This window comes from Sapajus apella, unplaced genomic scaffold, assembly GCF_009761245.1.
Source record: "Sapajus apella isolate SASKATOON/1434 unplaced genomic scaffold, GSC_monkey_1.0 scaffold69, whole genome shotgun sequence".
In the NCBI taxonomy this organism is placed as follows: domain Eukaryota; kingdom Metazoa; phylum Chordata; class Mammalia; order Primates; family Cebidae; genus Sapajus; species Sapajus apella.
In genome coordinates this window covers 9,913,536-9,930,704 of record NW_022437009.1, presented here as the reverse complement: position 1 = coordinate 9,930,704, position 17,169 = coordinate 9,913,536, and the positions used below count along the sequence as shown (strand labels likewise).

Sequence of the window (17,169 nt, the reverse complement as noted above, 5' to 3'; positions counted from 1 at the left end):
TGGAAAACCGAGGGGGCTTCCAAATGAAGTAAGGCACTTCCTGAGACAGCAGGAAGAATGCGGTGGGGGAAAGAAGGATGAATGTTTGGGGAGAGTTCTGGCTGGAGTGGCCTTGATCAGAGTAGTAAGTTGACTGGAGAATCACAGGGAAGTCCTTAGGAAGTGTGAGGAGCCCACCCGAAGTTGGTGGCCATGAAGGCAGACGGAGATTGGTCTCTAGTGTGATTTTGTCTAGAGAACTTGGCACATAAAAACCAGGTACTGAGTTCATTCAAGGTTGGGCTTTCACTGGGTGAATGTGATAAAAGGCAGCGAGGCAAGGGCATCTTCTGGTTGTCACCTTGATATCCCATGGACGTGTCATTCTCAATATGTCCCAAAATCTGCTCCTCTTTCTAAATTCCCCATCTTGGTTAATAACAATACAATCATCTAATAATGTCTCTAGTAACAGTTATTTATTAAGAACATGATATCAGATATGAAAACAGATATTATTTTTTTAGAGATGAGCACTTGCTATATTGCCCAGGCTTGTCTCTTATTCCTGGGCTCAAGCAATCCTCCCAACTTGGCCTCCCAAAGTGCTGGGATTACACGTGTGAGCCATCGTGCCTGGCCAATACCAGATATTTTAGAAGAATCATCTCATGATCATCCAACAACCTTATGGGGTAAGTATTATTCATTTTACAGATATGGCTCAATGAGGTTATGTAACCAGCTCAAGGTCTCTAGTAAATGGCAGTCAGGATGAAAACTTAGATCCGTGAGGCTACAAAGTCCTTCCCCTTTCCCATGGCCACACCACCTGTAAGTTCTATTGCCTTAACACTGCCTATCTCTGATGTGTTCCTTCCTCCCACCTCCCACACCATGTCAGTTGTCACATTCTATTTGCTCATCTCTGTCCTGTCTCTTGCTACTTCCTGCCATGCCACTCCACCCCATCTGCTTCCCTGGTTGATTCCACCAGAATGTAAACCCCACAAAGGCAGAGATTATTATCAGTCTTGTTTTCTGCTGTCTCTTCGAGGCCTGGAACAACTTAAAGTAACCATTAGTCTCATTAAATAGTTGTTGAATAAATTTGTCTATCGGGAGATAATTCTCTGTGGGGGTCTTGTGTTCCCACCAGTCTTGTGGGCAGAGACACTGATGGCCTTTTTGTTCCCACTATCTTTTGGAGGATGGTTGCATACCAAACAGCCTTGAACGATAGTGTCTCCCTCTGGCAGAGGGCAGTTCTGTTTGCTGTCCAGTAGTCTAGGGCCAATGTTGGGCAAGTTTGCTTGCAGTGCATTATAAAAGACTGGGGCTTCCTAAGCTCGGAGTTCCTCAGTGTGTGTGGTCCAGCCTCATGTCCCTTCCATGGGATTTCAGAGTTAAGGAAAGGTGATCTGAATGTGAGGCTCTTGCAGCCTGCTGTGCCATGAGTAATTAAAGTCCTTGTGTCTGGCCCGGAGTTTCCTGTCTTCTGCTGGCATCCATGAAACTGCGGCAGGTTAACTTAGATAGCAAGTGTAAAATCTCAGACCCTTCAGAATTCTTGACCTTGGCCCTTACCATCTTCCACTTCCTCCCAAAACACCTGCCTCCAATGCCAAAGGTGCCCTTAGTGTTCACTAGAGGAGAGATAATTCATCCAGGCTCCCGTAACAGCCCCCCAAGGCCCTGGCAGGATGGCTCCTGACTCCCTGTCTAACCTCACCTCTCATCACCCCCATCCCTGCTCCAGCTCAGGCAACCTTCCCCTGCGCAGGTTCCTACTCTCTTGCATCTATGCCCTTGTTATGCTGTCCACTCCACAGGGGTCATCCTTCTCCCCTTCTGACTGTCCATCCTTTAGGCCAGGATCCTCCAAGAGACCTACCCAGAGACCAGTCAGAATTTCCCTGCCACTGTACCCCCACTTTACTTATCCTTTTGCTTTGTATTGTGAAGACCTGGGTCAACTCACACTGCCTCTCCAGGAGGTTCCATTCCCTCACCTTGTGATCCTTTGAGCCTCTGTAGCCCCTGGCATACAGTAGGTGCTCAACAGATAAGTGATGTCCTGAAGAGTTGACCTGCACAGGGAACGGCCTTGCGGGATGGTAAGATGGAAGGACGGAGGAGTGGAAAAGGCATCCCGAGGAAAGGGAACAGAAGCATGGAGGTGGAAATGTTTAGGGCAGGGGAAATAACCCCATGGAGTGAGATTGAGTTCATGAAGGAAGGCTGAAACAGGTGAGTCTGAAAAGAAGAAAGCGAGGCCCAGGGCCCAGGAGGGCTTTAACCACTGGGACCCTATTCCCCTCCGAGGGCAAAAGCCCTGGCGAGGGCTCCAGGGTCTGCGTCCCCTGACCAGGGACCTCAAGAGGCTAAGCCGCCTTGCAATTACCTCTCCTGCCTCCCGCCCCCTACCCACCGCCCACCCTCTCTGCCTACGTCGGCCATCAGAGCCTCGCTCGCGGCCCGAGAGCCTCGCATTGACGCGGGCCCGCGCGTGAGTCAAGCCTGCGTCACGGCGCCCCGCCGCCAGGGTGGCCTTTCGGAAAGCGAGGGAACAGTGCGCGCCGCGCTCCGCCCAGCTCCGTTCCGCTCCGCAGAGCCGGCACAACCAGGGCGCAGGGAGGCCGGCACTCGGCCACAGTCTTCGCAGCCCCGCGCACTCCCTCCGACGCGAGACCTGGGTCCCCGCGCGGCTCCCCTGAGCCCCGAGCGCGCAGCGGGCGGGAGCCGGGTTGGGACTGGCGGTGAGGCTAGGAGTGAGGAGCGAGTGGAGTCGCGTGCGCCGGCGCGCAGCTCCGGTCGCCCAAGCCCCAGCCCGGGGCCTGTGGCCCGGGGGAGGAGCTGTGCGTCCGCAACCCGTCGGGGACCGCGGCTGCTCGGCGGGAGTGCACGGGCCGAGTCTGCGCGACTGCCCACGCGTGACAGGTGAGTCGCCGACCGCGCCCCGCCTGGCTTTACCGGGCCGGCCATTGCAACTTTCGCTGTTCTGGCCCCGCCCCAGCCAGGGAGGGCTGAGGACCAAGGTGCGAGGCGGCGCTCTCCCCGCAGCCGCTCGACCCTGTGCCGGTCCCCCGCTCCTCTTGCTGCTCCAGCCGCCGTTGCCTGGCGACGGGGCCCCGGGGCCCGCTCTCCTTCGCGCATCGGGGTGCCCAGAGGCGCACGCACGGGTTGGACACCAGGCTTCAGCTTCTGGTGCTCAAGAGGGCCCAAGAACTCCGGAGGAAATTGGGTTGAGCTGCAGAGGCAAGCGCCTGCGGAGAACCGGGAGGGGGCCTGCTCGGCCCATCCGCGGCTTGAAACTGCGCGCCCAAGGCGCAATTCCACTGGGAGCCTCCTGTGCAGCTGGAGACCCCAGCCCCAGCCGCTCGGCCTCAGGCCTGTGACCTTGACAGTAGCATTGGCAGCGAAGCAGAACGCTAAGCCCGAGATGAATATTTAATTCCCAGTCCTGGGGCTGGTCCTTGCTGGATTGGGAGCTAGCAGAGAGCCATTCCTCCCTTGTGGGAAGCGCATCTGGGGGAACGGAATGGCTGAGATAGGGGACGTGCGTGGGGTGCCCATCTGGAGGGGGCGTCGTCCTGGCTGGGCGAGAGGCCTCTGCTACATTTATACCTGTGTGCGCTGTGCTCTGAAGCGATGATGGATGCTCGCTTTACTACAGAGAGGGCCGATCCCCCAGGGGCGCGGCCGCCTCAGAAAGAAGCGTGATGTTTCCTTTTAAAGGCCAGACAGGCCTGTCAGAAATCAAGTTCAGAAATCCCAAGGCCATTCACCTTACAGGGCCTAGGCCCTGTCAAGTTGGCTTTAGAAAATATTTTTGATCCCATTCCACTTTCCTTTTTTTTTTTTTTTTTTTTTTTAAAAAAAAAAAAAAAAAAAAGAAAGAAAGAAATACTTTAACAGGCCTTTTGGATTTGGAGATTTCTAACCAGAGCTACCTTTGGGGCAATTCATCTGTGAACTTGCAGCAGATGGGGATGAGTTGGGGAGACAGAGAAGTGGTAATGAGAAGGAAGATTCTTTTTCTGGGCACTGTCCTTGTTAACAGGAACTTCAGGAACAAAGACAATCCTGTAATGGCTCCAAAAAAATTCAACCAAAACTTTATTTAGCGCCTAACTGTGACGGCCTTGCTGGCCACGCTGATTGATGTCTGGAGAACAAGGTCAGAGTGTGCTGAGGTTAACAGTGGGGGGTTCTTATGTCTCGTTCTGTGCTACATTATCCCATGGCTCTGTGAGGCAGACCCATCACCTGGGCAGGAAGAGCTTTGAGGTCACACCTGATTGTCCTTGGCCATGGCCCATCCACGGGGACCATCAGAGGCTTTAGCTCCGCTGCCGGATTTTTCTCTAATGGAACATCTGTGGCTAAGTAGGTGGTTGAGTTTCAGCGAATCCCTGCAGCTCAGCCTGGAGGGTGACTCAGTGCAGGAGGCAAATCGTGCCCACCAGCTTTGATTGGAGTGAGTTTGTTTGGCCTGAGTCACTCACAGAGTCGTGTGTCAGCTGATTGTGAGTTGAATGGAGTTCTTTAGCAGGACTCGTGAGCAGGAATGGCCTGAGCCCAAGTGTTTCGGGCAGAGATGGGCAAGTTCTCTGAGGGAGCTAAGCGCAACTTTGGCTGCTGAGCAAGTTTCCTGGAGCTCTGACTCCATGGGAAGGTGAGCAGGGCCAGGCTGGGCTGGGCAGGGAGATGGGGAGAGTTGACGGGGAGGGAGTGGAAATGCTCTGTGATTGTGGTCAGAACTGGGCCCAGTGTTCTGCCATGTGCCGGTGGGGTGACCTTGGGCAAGTCACTTCACCTTGGGAGTCTCAATTTCCTCAGCTGTAAAACTGAGATGCCTATGATATTTTTTCTGCAGGCTTATTTTGAGCCAGGTGTTAGACACAGCAGGTGCTCATCAGATGTTAGTTCCCCAACCCTTCCCTTATGGGCCGTAACCAGAGGCAATTCTTTCTCTCACTGCCTCTGCTCCACCACCATGAAAGGAGATGTGGAGACACATGAAGTTTCGGTGCTTCCCATGTGATCAAGAAGGACCAGTAACTCAGTTTCACATAGGCCTGTTTCCAACCCTCAAGTCTCTCCATGAGACCCTAAATTAGGAAGCCTCATTAAAAGCAGGATTAGTGTTGGGGTAGGGTGGGGTTCAGCTGTGCTGGGTCTGCTGGCTGCCCTTGGCCACCTGCAACAGCTCTGGGGTGAATCCAGGACAGACCTTGACTCCTTTGGGTTGCTTCTGACTGTGGCCTTGTCCCAAGCTGCAGCACGTGCTGGGTGGACTTCAGGGGTCCTTTCTCTTTGTTCAGGTCTTGACATCCTCCTCCCCAGTCATTCTATCCATAATAGAATTGAAAGCTACAAGAGAACTGTTCAGGAGAACTGAGGCTGGCCTCTCCTGGAGAGGAAAAGGGAGGTGTGTGACTCCTGTTTTCCTGAAGGATCCTGGGCCCCTACTTTTCTCCTTCTGTAAAATGTCCAGATTTTGGTGCTGAGCTAAGATGTGTGTGCCTTAAGAGTGAAGGAGATAAGGGGATCCCCACTGCAGCAAGAAAGAAGCCATGCTGGCTCTGGGGACTCCAATCTGCTACTGGAAATGTGTGTGTTTGTGTGTGTGTGTGTGTGTGCGCGCGCGCTCACATGCACATGTGTGTATGCATTGCCATTCATTTTGGAGCCAATGTCCTCCCCATTGGATCTAGGAGCAAATTCCAAGGATGACAGAAACAGATGAGAAGATTCCAGAGAAGCAGTTTCCTCTTGCCTGTGCACCCTCCCTTCCCTTAGACTCCTTTTCTGTCCAGGTTTGCTGCAGCAGGACAATTCATTATTAATCCCTTTAAAGCTGCTAAGATAAGCAGCAGAATAGTTTGAAGGGAATATGGGTTTAAGCTTTTTTTGCTAGAACTAGCTCTGAGTTATCACTCGCTCCCAGGCTGAGCTCTAAGTCCTCACAGCCAAACACTGGAGCACCAGGATGGGAAAACAAAATAAAAAACATGTCACCTCAGCCCCTGACTGATGTTGCGGGCTGCAGAGGTCAGAAGCACAGTGCCATAGGTAGATCTGATTGCTAGAGCACTATCCCAAACTCAAGTGGGACAGTGATCTGTGAGGAAATGCCTACTTTGCATGCTTTTAGGAGGGGCAAGTGCATTCCGGATTCCAGCAGCTCACACTGTACTTGGCACAAATTGATAATATCCAGTTGTTTATTGAGGCTTCTGTGCTGTGCTAAGTGCTTTATTTCCAGACCATCTCATTTAATCTTCACTACAATCCCAGGAGGCAGATATTGCTATCTGCACTTTACAGATTGTAAAATTTAAGGTTCAGAGAGGTTAAATAATTTGCTCGCGGTCACACGGATAGTGAGTGGCAACCAAAGAATTGGAAGTCTGTCAGTCCAAACTTCATGTTCCTAACCTTTATGTGATAGTTTTCTGTAATACATTCTTAATAAATGCTGACAACCTAAGCATTTAAGCAGACATTATCTAGACCTGCGGGTCCAGTTTTTTTAACCTAGTGCCCGGGGAAAAGGGGAAATGGGCCTGCACTAATTGCACATTGGTGGAAAACGAACATAAGCAAACGTCCAAGGTTTGGGGAGTATGGTATTTGGCTCCAGGTGGGTCGAAATCCAGAAAAAGATCCCAGGCTCCATCTTGGTGCTTTTTTGTCCTTTCCTTGCCCTTCTCTTCCTGACCTCTACTGCCCTTGACCTCATTCCCTTAAAATTTGTCCACGCCAGAGGTTCATGTGTGGAGCAGTGAGAGGAGTCAGAGCTGGGTGGATGTTGCCCTGAGAGTTTCTGCATATGCAGAATCAAGGACGGCCACTGGCTGATGGGAGCTTGGTGGGTCAGGTTTCTCTGCTGAAGAGTGTATGCCAGCGATTTGCAGTAGTTTCTGGTGAGTTCCAGACCCCAGAGCAAAACTGCTAACACTTCAAGGTTATTAACAGCAGCTGCTGGCAGGGCTGCTTGGGGGAGGTGCTGCATGCTTCTTCCTAGACTTCCTGATCTTGTCCCATGGAGAGCCCACTTTCTCCTCACTCCAGAGCTTTGCCACACATGTCCTTGGCTACTCTGGGAAACCTGGTACTGATTCCTCCAGCTTCTCTGTCTCTTCTTTTTCTCTGAAGAATGGCCAGCCCCAGAACAGGCCCATGCTGTCCTAGCCTGCCCATCATCTCCAGACCACCTGAGATCTCAGGAAGTTCCTGAAGGTGGATAACTGAATGTAAGTATTAAGGCTCCTCACCCTCAGTGGATGAAGAGGACTTCCCAGAAACCCTTGCTTCATAGGCAGCCATTTTGTGGAGATAAGTCCTTTGATAATTCTCTTTTTCTTCCTCCTCCTCCCATGAGTGAATCTTAAAACATTGCTCATTTATGGGCAAATCCAGTTTTTTTTTAAAAAAATATAGTTAGATATTTAATATGTACAGAAAATTCACATGTAAGAACATAAGCTCAGATGCAATATGAATTACTGTATACACTTATTCTCATATTCAGAACCAGGTATGTTTTGGTAGAGGCTAATTCTGGGTCAGGTGAGTCCTAGGCTGCCTGAGTCCCCATCTACAGAGCTTAGTCCATTCTATGTCCTCTTGTGGAGTGGGACGGAGTCACATATAGAGCCCCAGCTCACAGGCCGTGGGGTCACCTCATTAGCTGCAGTTGTCCTACTGAGCTGCCACTCTCCCTCCCCAAGTGTACCTAGCAGTTTATTTGAAGATAACAAGTTGCCTGTCACTGTACTCCATCATTTCTAATTACTGATTTAGTTAGAATTTCTGCTGGACTCTGCGTACCACTTATTTACCACCTGTTATTTGCTTGCAAGTGGAATTCACTGGTCCACACCCAAAATTCTACCAGCTACGTTTTTCTTTAATTATAAGACTCCTGGGTTCCTGAGGCTTTAAGTCCCACACCAGCTCTAAATAGGGCAGAAGCAATGTTTGCTAAAGCTACCTTGCAAGAGGAATGAATAGTCACTTGATAGGGTGGTTCCGGAAGGTGCTGCCAAGTGAGTATTCATTGAGGACTTGGGCCTGCCTTCCTTTGCCCAGATCTAAAGGAAGGAGAGCAGATGTTCTTCTGTGCTGTGCAACCTGGGGCTGGCTCCCAGAATGACCTGGTGGGCGCTGTCCATGGTCCTGCCACACCGCTGGGGCCATCTGCCTGCTAGTAATTTGGGACTCCTTTAGAACAGCTGGAAGGAATCTCCTTGACCAGTTCCCCAAATTGTTTTATATTGTGAATTTTGGAAGAGGACTTGGTTAAGTGAGCAAGTTCCTGACCTCTGGGAGAAATGATGGTAGATGGGCTCATTCCACTGTTGACTTCCTGAATGTATCATTTTGCACAGTGTATCATTTTGCAAGGTTGGATGGTACACAGCAAAACTTCCCAACCAGTGCCACAGATGGGTAGCATGTGGCCCAGAAATAATGATGCCCTTATCCCTTGGAGTAGCCTGGGATGGCCTAGCATGGTGGCACCTCCTTCACGTACCCCAGTGTGCCATGCCAGTGTTATTTTCTGTGCCATGAAATGCAAAAGATTGGAACATACCAGTATGTCAGAAAATAAATACAGCTACAGTTTGGTGGATGACAGTCTGAATCCCTGGTCTTCCATTTTATGGCTGGGTAATCTTGTACATGATAGAGGCTTTTTTGTCTGAAAGATAAGAATTGTATTTTATCTCAAGTTTTTGGGAGGATAAATAACATATGTAAGCACAGTGGGTCACCTGTGGCTTGTCTCAATAGGATACTTTTCTGCCCAGCCCTCTGCAAAGATGCACTGAAGCCTGGTGAGGAAAGAGACACAAACCCTTCTCATTTTCAGGAAAGAGACATCATGTGGGGACTGTAATTAAGGGTTTCTGATCACTATTCCTTCAAGAGCTCTTCAGCAGTCCGTTTGGTAACTCAGGTAATTGGACACCCTCGGTTCCCTCTGTCTCTTTCTGAGACAACAGAAAATAGTGACTTTAAGAAAATCCAGGTCAGATGATTTTGGCAGCTGCTGCGAGGACTCATCTGTCCCCATAGTGGTCCCCCCATGAATGAGGAAAGAAAGAAGCGAGGCTTTCACTAGTTGTTCACGGACTTTTATTTGCACATCTGGTTTTTAAAATTTTTCTTTTTCCAAATTGGTATACTCTCATGGGCCCTTTATCTGTCTGAGACCTAGTGTGCCCTTCAGAACTTCAGGGCCTCAGTTTCCCTTTCTTTTCAAAACTCAAGCCTCATCCAGTAGCCTGATCGACATCACCATTATTGCTTACCTACCCTCCCTGTTTCTTCACTTGTCCTACCAGCAGCCATTGATCCCTATACAAATAGTCGGGTCAGGCCAGGCACAGTGGCTCACACCTGTAATCCTAACACTTTGGGAGGCCGAGGCGGGTGGATCATGAGGTCAGGAGATCGAGACCATCCTGGCCAACATGGTGAAACCCCGTCTCTACTAAAAATACAAAAATCAGCTGGACGTGGTGGCACACGCCTGTAGTCCCAGCTATGCAGGAAGCTGAAGCAGGAGAATTGCTTGAACCCAGGAGGCGGAGGTTGCAGTGAGCTGAGATTGTACCACTGCACTCCAGCCTGGGTGACAGAGCGAGACTACATCTCAAAAAACAAAATAAATTAAAATAAAAAAGTAAAAAAATAAAATAAAATAAAAAACACTTAGGTCATATCACTCCTCTGCTTGAAAACCTCCAACAGCTCCCCATTAGCCTTGAAAGAAAACCCTAACTCCTTTCCGTGCTCCGTGAGTCCTGCCTGCTTGGGACAGTCGCTGTCTTCCTAGCCCAGCACCTTCCACTCTTCTGTTGTTCAGCGTGCTCTAGGCCTCTGGCTGGCTGTCTGTTCCTTGTACTCACCAGGCATGCAGGTCCTGCCTCAGTGCATTTGCACTTTCTCTTCCCTGTGCTCCAAATGCTTTCCCAGGACATCCACGTGGCCCACTCCCTCACTCTGTTCAAGTCTTTATGTCGCCTTCTTAGAGCATGCTTCCTTAACCCCCAGCTCTGCTGTAGCATCCCTGCTCTGCTCCGCCTCCTCATACGCTATATTGTATATGTTTATTTGAAATACTTATATATACTATCAGATATAGTATACGTCTATATATACACTATAAATTATGTATTTGTCTGATTTTTGTCCCTCTGCACTAGAATATAAATCTCATGGCTCAGGGACACTATTTGCTCTGTTCTCTTTTGTGCTAGAACAGGGCCTAGCACATAATGTTCAGCAAATATTTGTTGAAAGAAGTAAAGGAAAGGAAGGAAGGAAAGAGATTTAAAAAACAGCAAGAGGACTATTTTAAAATCCCCTGTTTCAGCAATACCTCTAGTTTATAGGAGTTGCTGGGCTCTATTTTCCTTCCAGGCCAAAAGGGAAGTATAAGTGGGAGAACTGAGCCCCAGCATCCCCCGCTAGCCCACTGTGTCTTGGGCTCCACGTGCATGTCTGCATGTCCCACCCAGCTCCAGGGCATTGTGGGATGTGGGTGGGTACACCTTGATTCCTGGTTAAGCCCATTTTTTCCCACATGTTCTCACAGGAAGGTGGTAGCTGGCACTGGTTGATGGCACGCCCCTGAGGGCCTGGCCTGAATTGAGGACAACTCTTGTGTTACCTCATTTTATACTCATGACAGCCCCACGAGGTGTAGCATCCTTCATCCCTATCTTTTCGGGTCCAGAAGGTAAAGCCAAGAGGGGTTGCGTACTTTCCCAAAGACTAACATCGCATAAATGGCAGAGCAGGACTTCACGTTTCCCTGGCTCTAAAACCCATGATAGCATTGAGGTTGAGAGTCAGGCTTCAAGGTCAGTCTGTCAGTGCAGATCCAGGGCTTTGGATGACTTGCCTTACTTCATCAGTTCCAAAATGTATACTTTTGCACATTGCCACATTTTAAAATCAGGACATGATATGCAATCAACAGCAGTTTCAGAATGACTGTGGGTCTGTAGCAGCTCACCCTAGTTGGGTGGAAACCTTCAATGGACGCCTTTCTGGTAAGTTCAAGAAAGTGCCAGCATCGAAGGATCCTAGATTCAATGAAATATAAACAATTATCCCTCTGAGCTTCCATGTCTTCATTCGTAAAATGGGAATAATAGTGGTATCTACCCGATATAATATAATTACTGACAGAATTAAGGAGCTAATATCCGTGTGGGGCTCAGCATGGTGGTTGCCACAGAGATGGTAATCAAGAATTATGGCCTATGTGCTGTGTTGTCATTGTTATTATTACTACACCCCATTCTGCCTTCAGAAGTTTCCTCAGTGGATCCCTCAGCACTTGAATTCCAGTAGAGAGAGAATGCATGGGTGGGGTAGAGAGAGAATGCAGTCCTGGGGCTGCCCTTGTTTATGGCACACAGAGCATCCGTTCTCCCACGTGAGATGGTAAGATGGAACCACAAGATCTGTTTGCACTGGCCACACACACATTTTCCAGTGCCAGTTCCTCCCGCTCTGGACCATCTGCCCCTTTCCTGCTTCCCTTCCTTCTTGACTAAGAAAACAAGATATCGACTGACGAGAACAGACTTGGCAAATGCAACAGGAAGGGGAGAAAGGGCTGCAGAAGATGCCACTGGCTCCTCAGCTAGATTTCTTGTTTGGAACAAGAAATCCCACCAGTCCCATGGCATGCTGTGTGTCAGGACTGTGCCCACCCTAAGATTATTTCCTGGTGGTGAGGAGGGATTCTGTCTACAAAGTAGGGAAGGCACAGCACAAATGCTGACTCCTCTCAAAGTGGCAAAAAGTCACAAAGGGATGGCCAGGCTTCGTAGTGTATCCTGGCTTTCACACTGTCACTTGGGGCATCCTTGGGGCATGATATGGTCTTAGCGTCAGAATATTGCATCAGAAAATGGGAGAAACTGGAAACTGGATAAACAGATTCTGGAAACTGAGGAATTCAAGAATGGTTCAACTCATTTGTGCAGTCATTCAATTCAATCATATCATATTTATCAAGCTCATATTATAATAAGCTACCAGGATTTGGCCTTGCAGAAGCAAAGATGGTGTCAACTGAGGTATGAAATGAAAGACCAAAACAAACCCAACAAATCTGTGATAGGGAGTTAAAAAAAACCAAATCACCACTCTGTACATTTGACTTTCAATAAGCTTTTCTTTCTCTTTCTCCTTCCATCCATGTGGTAGCCAGATACAGCTGGTAGGTAAGCAGGCAAGCAACGCTCCTTATTTTACGGATGAATGAGAAACAGAAACTGGCTTCCAAGTCTTGGGGTTCTCCCCGTGTGTGCTGCAGGGCTGAACTGGGCGAGAGTCCCCCTGGCTGGGACTTGCAGACTTCTGGTAGGTTCAAATGTCTCTCTAGTCACTGCTGTTAGTGTTTTACCCCTGCCTCTTTGCTTCAAAGGTGAGACAGTAGTACGATTTCAACATGAGAAGCAGGTTGTTCTCAGAGGGTTGGAAGGCAGGGACCCTGGAACACCTGTAAGTACCATGTTCTGCCCACAGAAATGTGTAGGATCATCTGTGTGTGCAAGGCCCTGGGGCGGTAGGGAGCAGTGAAGGGTGGGCACAAAGCTGAATACACCTTCGATCCTGCCTCAGGGAGCTTGCTGTTTATTTAGAAAAGGGATCAGGTGTAACAACAACTAGTTGTACCAGACAGCCAAATAGTAAAATAATGTAGAAGAGTGTTATGAGGAGTGTGCTGGGAAGGGCAGCACATTAATGCTAAATAAGAGACTTGCAGGAGGTGTCACAGAGGCAAGGCAGGGGACCTAGAAGGCCTTAGCCATCAGGGGATGGGAAGTGGTTAATCTAGAGTGAGTGGTGAGTGGGCTGGGAGGAAGTAGAAGCTGAGGCCCAGGAGATGGAGGGGGTCCAAATGCCTCGGAAAGGGCCTTGGGCTCCGTTCAGGAGGCAGCGGGAGTGGGGCGGTGTGGCATTTCCAGAAGATGCCACTGAAGGCAATGTGTAGGATGCTGGTGGGGAAAGTGAGCTGGGGAGCCTGCTGCCGGCATCTAGCCAGAGAGCAGGCTTGAACTAGAGCAGGGGGTGGGAAGAGGACAGAGCTGAGCACACCGACAGGACTTGTGACACCTGGGTTGGGGTGGAGGAGAGAGAGGTCAAGAAGGGTGCGGAGTCGCTGCCTGTGTCCTGGGCCAGAACATCCAGGGCAGCAGCGTCCAAGTCAAGGCCAGGCCCTGTCAGGAGCAGTTTGCCCCAGATGACTGTCAGCGGTTTTAATAAAACAATTAAAAATAATTTGCGTCTCTGATAACGGTCCGACCTGTTTTGGGCTCGGTAAAAGCTCAGAGGCTCTAAGGTAATTAGAAGAGCAGTTTGGGCCATAACTGCCTGTCCTGCAGAAACCAGGAAGCTGCCAAGCATTCTCGGACACGGGTTCCTACTCGCCACCAATTATACCTGAGTTGGATGTTGGATGGTGGTCCTGAGTGGGGACCACCCCCGCTGCTCTCCTCTGCTTGGGGGTTCTTAGGGATGTGCTTGTCCACAGCACTCTTTCCAGAGCCACAAGACCCAAGGGTAGCAGGGTCAGGAGCATCGGGCGGGGTTGGGCAGGGTGGGCACTGTGGTGTCTTTGGTTGTTGCAGTCAGGTGACTGCCTGCTTCACCAGAGATGGTGGCTCCTCCACTCACCTCCCCCGGGGAGTCTAACTCAGAAGATAGATTGTTCTTTGTCCCTTGAGTTACCTGATACAACTTTCCCCAGCAAGAAGCACCCCAGGCCCAGGAGGCGGGTGCTCAGGGAGCTGCCGTCATCATTCCAGAAGGGCCCCTCTTCCCTTCTCTCTGGCTGCTGTGGGGTGGAGGGCTCCAGGCTTTGTCCTGCTGCCAGGGTGAGAGCAGCCATCCCCCACCACCTTAAGCTAATTGCCGGATGCTGTGCTTGAAAATTTTTTTTGGAGCCACCACCCCTGTGGCAGGAGATATTTTTACCTGTCTACCTCCCAGTCACACTATTTTTTCTCCTTTTAAGAAGATTCGCAGTTCACTTGCTCAGACCTGCTTCTCTCACAGGAGCTATTCTGAGCTGCAAGCCACCTCTGTTGCTAAGTGACAAGCTGGCACCGAGGGCTTGCTCGGCAGTCGTGCCCCTCTGCGCTGTGCTTTCAGAGATGGAGTCACTCCTTTCAGAGAGTCCATGCAGCTTCATCATCCGACCTGTTGCTCGTGAAACCCACTTCACAACCCACCCCAGCTACTACGGGGGGATAATTACATATGGCTGGGCTGGCTGTCACCACATCCCCAATGTGCCCCCAGTTGGCTCTCAGCTGATGGAGGGAGGCAGGGCAGACAGAAATTACCTTTCGCATTCATTATTAACAGGTGCCTGGGGCAGGTGGCTCCTTGCTCACACTCACATGCGGGAGGGGCCCTCGATGGGTATATGCTAGAGCTGAAAGGGGTCTTGGAGGCCATCCATGCCAACCCATTTTACACAGAGGAAGACTGAGATCCAGGGAAGTGAGGGCAATGGTACCAGTTTGCACAGTAGGTTGGTCAGGACCAGTACCTAGCTGGCCTGCTGATGCCTGGATCGTGACTGGTTCTATGAGATGTTTGGGTATGGGAAGAGGAGAATCAGCCCCCTCAGGGTCCTTCTCTGATCCTGGTGCTTCTCCCAGACAAAGCTGTGGGGTCACTGGCTGGATACATTTGGATTCCCAGGCTCTGCTCTGAAAGCTGACCTTTCACCAGCACATGGCTAGAAAAGTTGCCCAGGCCAGGTGGCTGGCACACAGTGAGCTGGGGTTGGAACCCAGGTTGGCTTACTCCTGAGCAGGATCGCCTCCCCATATCGCACCAGTAGGGTCTGTAAAAAAATGGTTTTAAATGGGCTCAAGCTATTCCAAACATGAGGTACATTTTAATTAATAACAATAATGCTAAACTTTTAATACAAGGCCTTGTTTTTATTAATAATAATATTGCTGGTCTTTTGGATCCAAGCTGGGAGCCGTGGGACCTTTGCCTGGCTTCCTTTGACACTGGAGTGTGGCATATGGTAGAACTTTCTAGGGGCTGTTCTAGGTGGACGCCGGTTCTGGAGAAGAAAGTGGGCATTGCTGAGATGGTGCAGGTTGCTTCTCTCCACCCACCTCCACTCCCACGGTCAGCTCCCTTTGGCCTTTCTTGGGGAGAAATGGGATTTATGGGGCCAAATATCAATATAGGGACTTACATATTTTTTTAAATGTATAAAAGTAAACAAAGCAAGGCTTCCAGGCAGTGGCTGCTACCATTTGGGTCCTTTCTGTGTGCCAAGCTCTGTGCCAGGCACTCTATGTGCGGCCGCTCACTGGACCCTCACAGCAGCCCTCCCTGGGAGATGGGAACTGTCATTAAATGCAACCTTTTCACCTGTGAGGAGATGGACGCTCACAAAATTAAGGATAGTACCTTGTCTAAGGGCACACAGCTAGTGTGTGGCCAAGGCTTCAGTGCTGCCCACTTCACTCAGAGTGCTAGGACCAGTCCTCATGGCACAGCACGGCTGCATTCCTCCCTCCCCGGCACCCCTCTCCCTGTCTCTGCCTCTCATTCTGTCATTCACACCTCTGTGCAAATGTCACCTCCTCAGAGATGCCCTTCCTGACTGCCCCCCCGCAACCCCCGCATCCAGCATAAAAGAGCCACCTGCCAGCTTGCTCCACCCCTCCGGCGTGAGTCTCTTTACAGCATGTGTCACCCCTGGCCATGGTATTATACATCGATTTCTTTAGTATCCAGCCCTTCCACAATGAAATGCAAAGTCCATGAGAGGAGACACTTTGCCAGTTTTTCTCCTTGCTCTATTCCTCACACCTAGAACAGAGGCTGGCATATAGGAGGCACTCAGGAAATGTATATCAGGTGAGTGAGTGAGTGAGTGTTGAATGAATGAAGTGAGAACCCTCAACTCCAGGCCTGTCTGGCTTCACAGCCCATGCCTCACACTCCCACACCCAGTGGTCTCCCTGTGTCCCCCGCCTCTGCTGAGTCTGACTGCCCCAGGCAAGGCTCTGGTCAGGGTGTCAGGAGAACCTTAGTAGCTTTGGGCAATTCAGTTCCTCAATCTGGGCCTCAGTTTCCAGAGAGATAATGGGAGCGTTGAGTCGGACAATTGCTAGGGTCCTTCAAGCTTTAATTTCTGAGTCTGACCCTGCTGTCACCTGAGCATATTCACTGGGCACAAAGGGTTCCAGTCATGACTGCAGCCCAGCCAGTGCCTCAGCCTGCAGGTATGTTCAAGCCCTTTGCATCCTGCAGACCTAATGGCACAGGGGTCCTTGGGCCCCCATCCCTCAGGATGCCCATGGCATCAGTGACATCTTGGGAAGAAGGAGGAAGCTCATATTAGCTGATGCCCTGTGGTTGCTGGATGTTGCTATAGGTATCCTTCTGCTTTACCAGAATGTCCTTGAGTCCTCCTCATTTAAAGTGATGCTTTTTTCCTCCTAGCCCTTTCTCATCTTGGTGACCGAAGCTGCCACTCACTAGGCTATTTATGGAGAAACATGTGCTCCAATTGGTCAGCAGCAAGATAAATTCTGCAGACTTGCAGGAAACCCCCTTGATTTTCTCTAGTTGTGGCGTGATGATCAGTAAACCATACCTAATGCACTGCAGATTGCTCTGATCAAACCCTGCTGCAGGCAGCATGGCCGGAAACAGGCTCTGAGCCAAGGAACCCTAGTGATGGCAGGCTCCAGATGGACCCTCACCCTTCTTCCTAGCTCTCATCTTTAGTAACAGCTCTGGATGTAAGCAGCAGGGGATGGGGGAGGGGGGGGCTGCTTTCACAAGCAGCCATTTCTCTGTTTGTATGCCCTGGAGACGGGGACCTGCTGAGTGAGGAGAGGAGCTCATCCTGGCAGCCCAGGCAAGGACACGGGCCTCTCCATTGTGTAACTCCTAGGGCCGCACTTTGCTTGTGTAGCACATGCGACACAGCAGCCATGGGGGAGGCTGAGGGCTGCAAGTTCCACAGATGCAAGTGTCACCCATGGGGCACCCTCCAGGACACAATGGGATGTCCAACTGCCCCACTGGGAAGTGAGTCCCAACAGAGAGCTGCTTTTTTTTTTTTTTTGAGGCAGAGTCTCACTCTGTCACCCAGGCTGGAGT

The 17,169-nt window shown here is 50.4% G+C and overlaps 1 protein-coding gene across 1 annotated transcript in view; it reads left to right on the top strand.

Annotated features, from left to right (window-relative positions):
* Window positions 1-2,539: 2,539 nt before the first annotated feature.
* Window positions 2,540-17,169, top strand: part of SLC6A17 (solute carrier family 6 member 17) — a 48,365-nt gene continuing 33,735 nt past the window's right edge. Inside the window, exon 1 of the mRNA XM_032249818.1 lies at window positions 2,540-2,919. The gene's annotated coding sequence lies outside the window, so the exon portion shown is untranslated. The remainder of the gene's footprint in view (window positions 2,920-17,169) is intronic.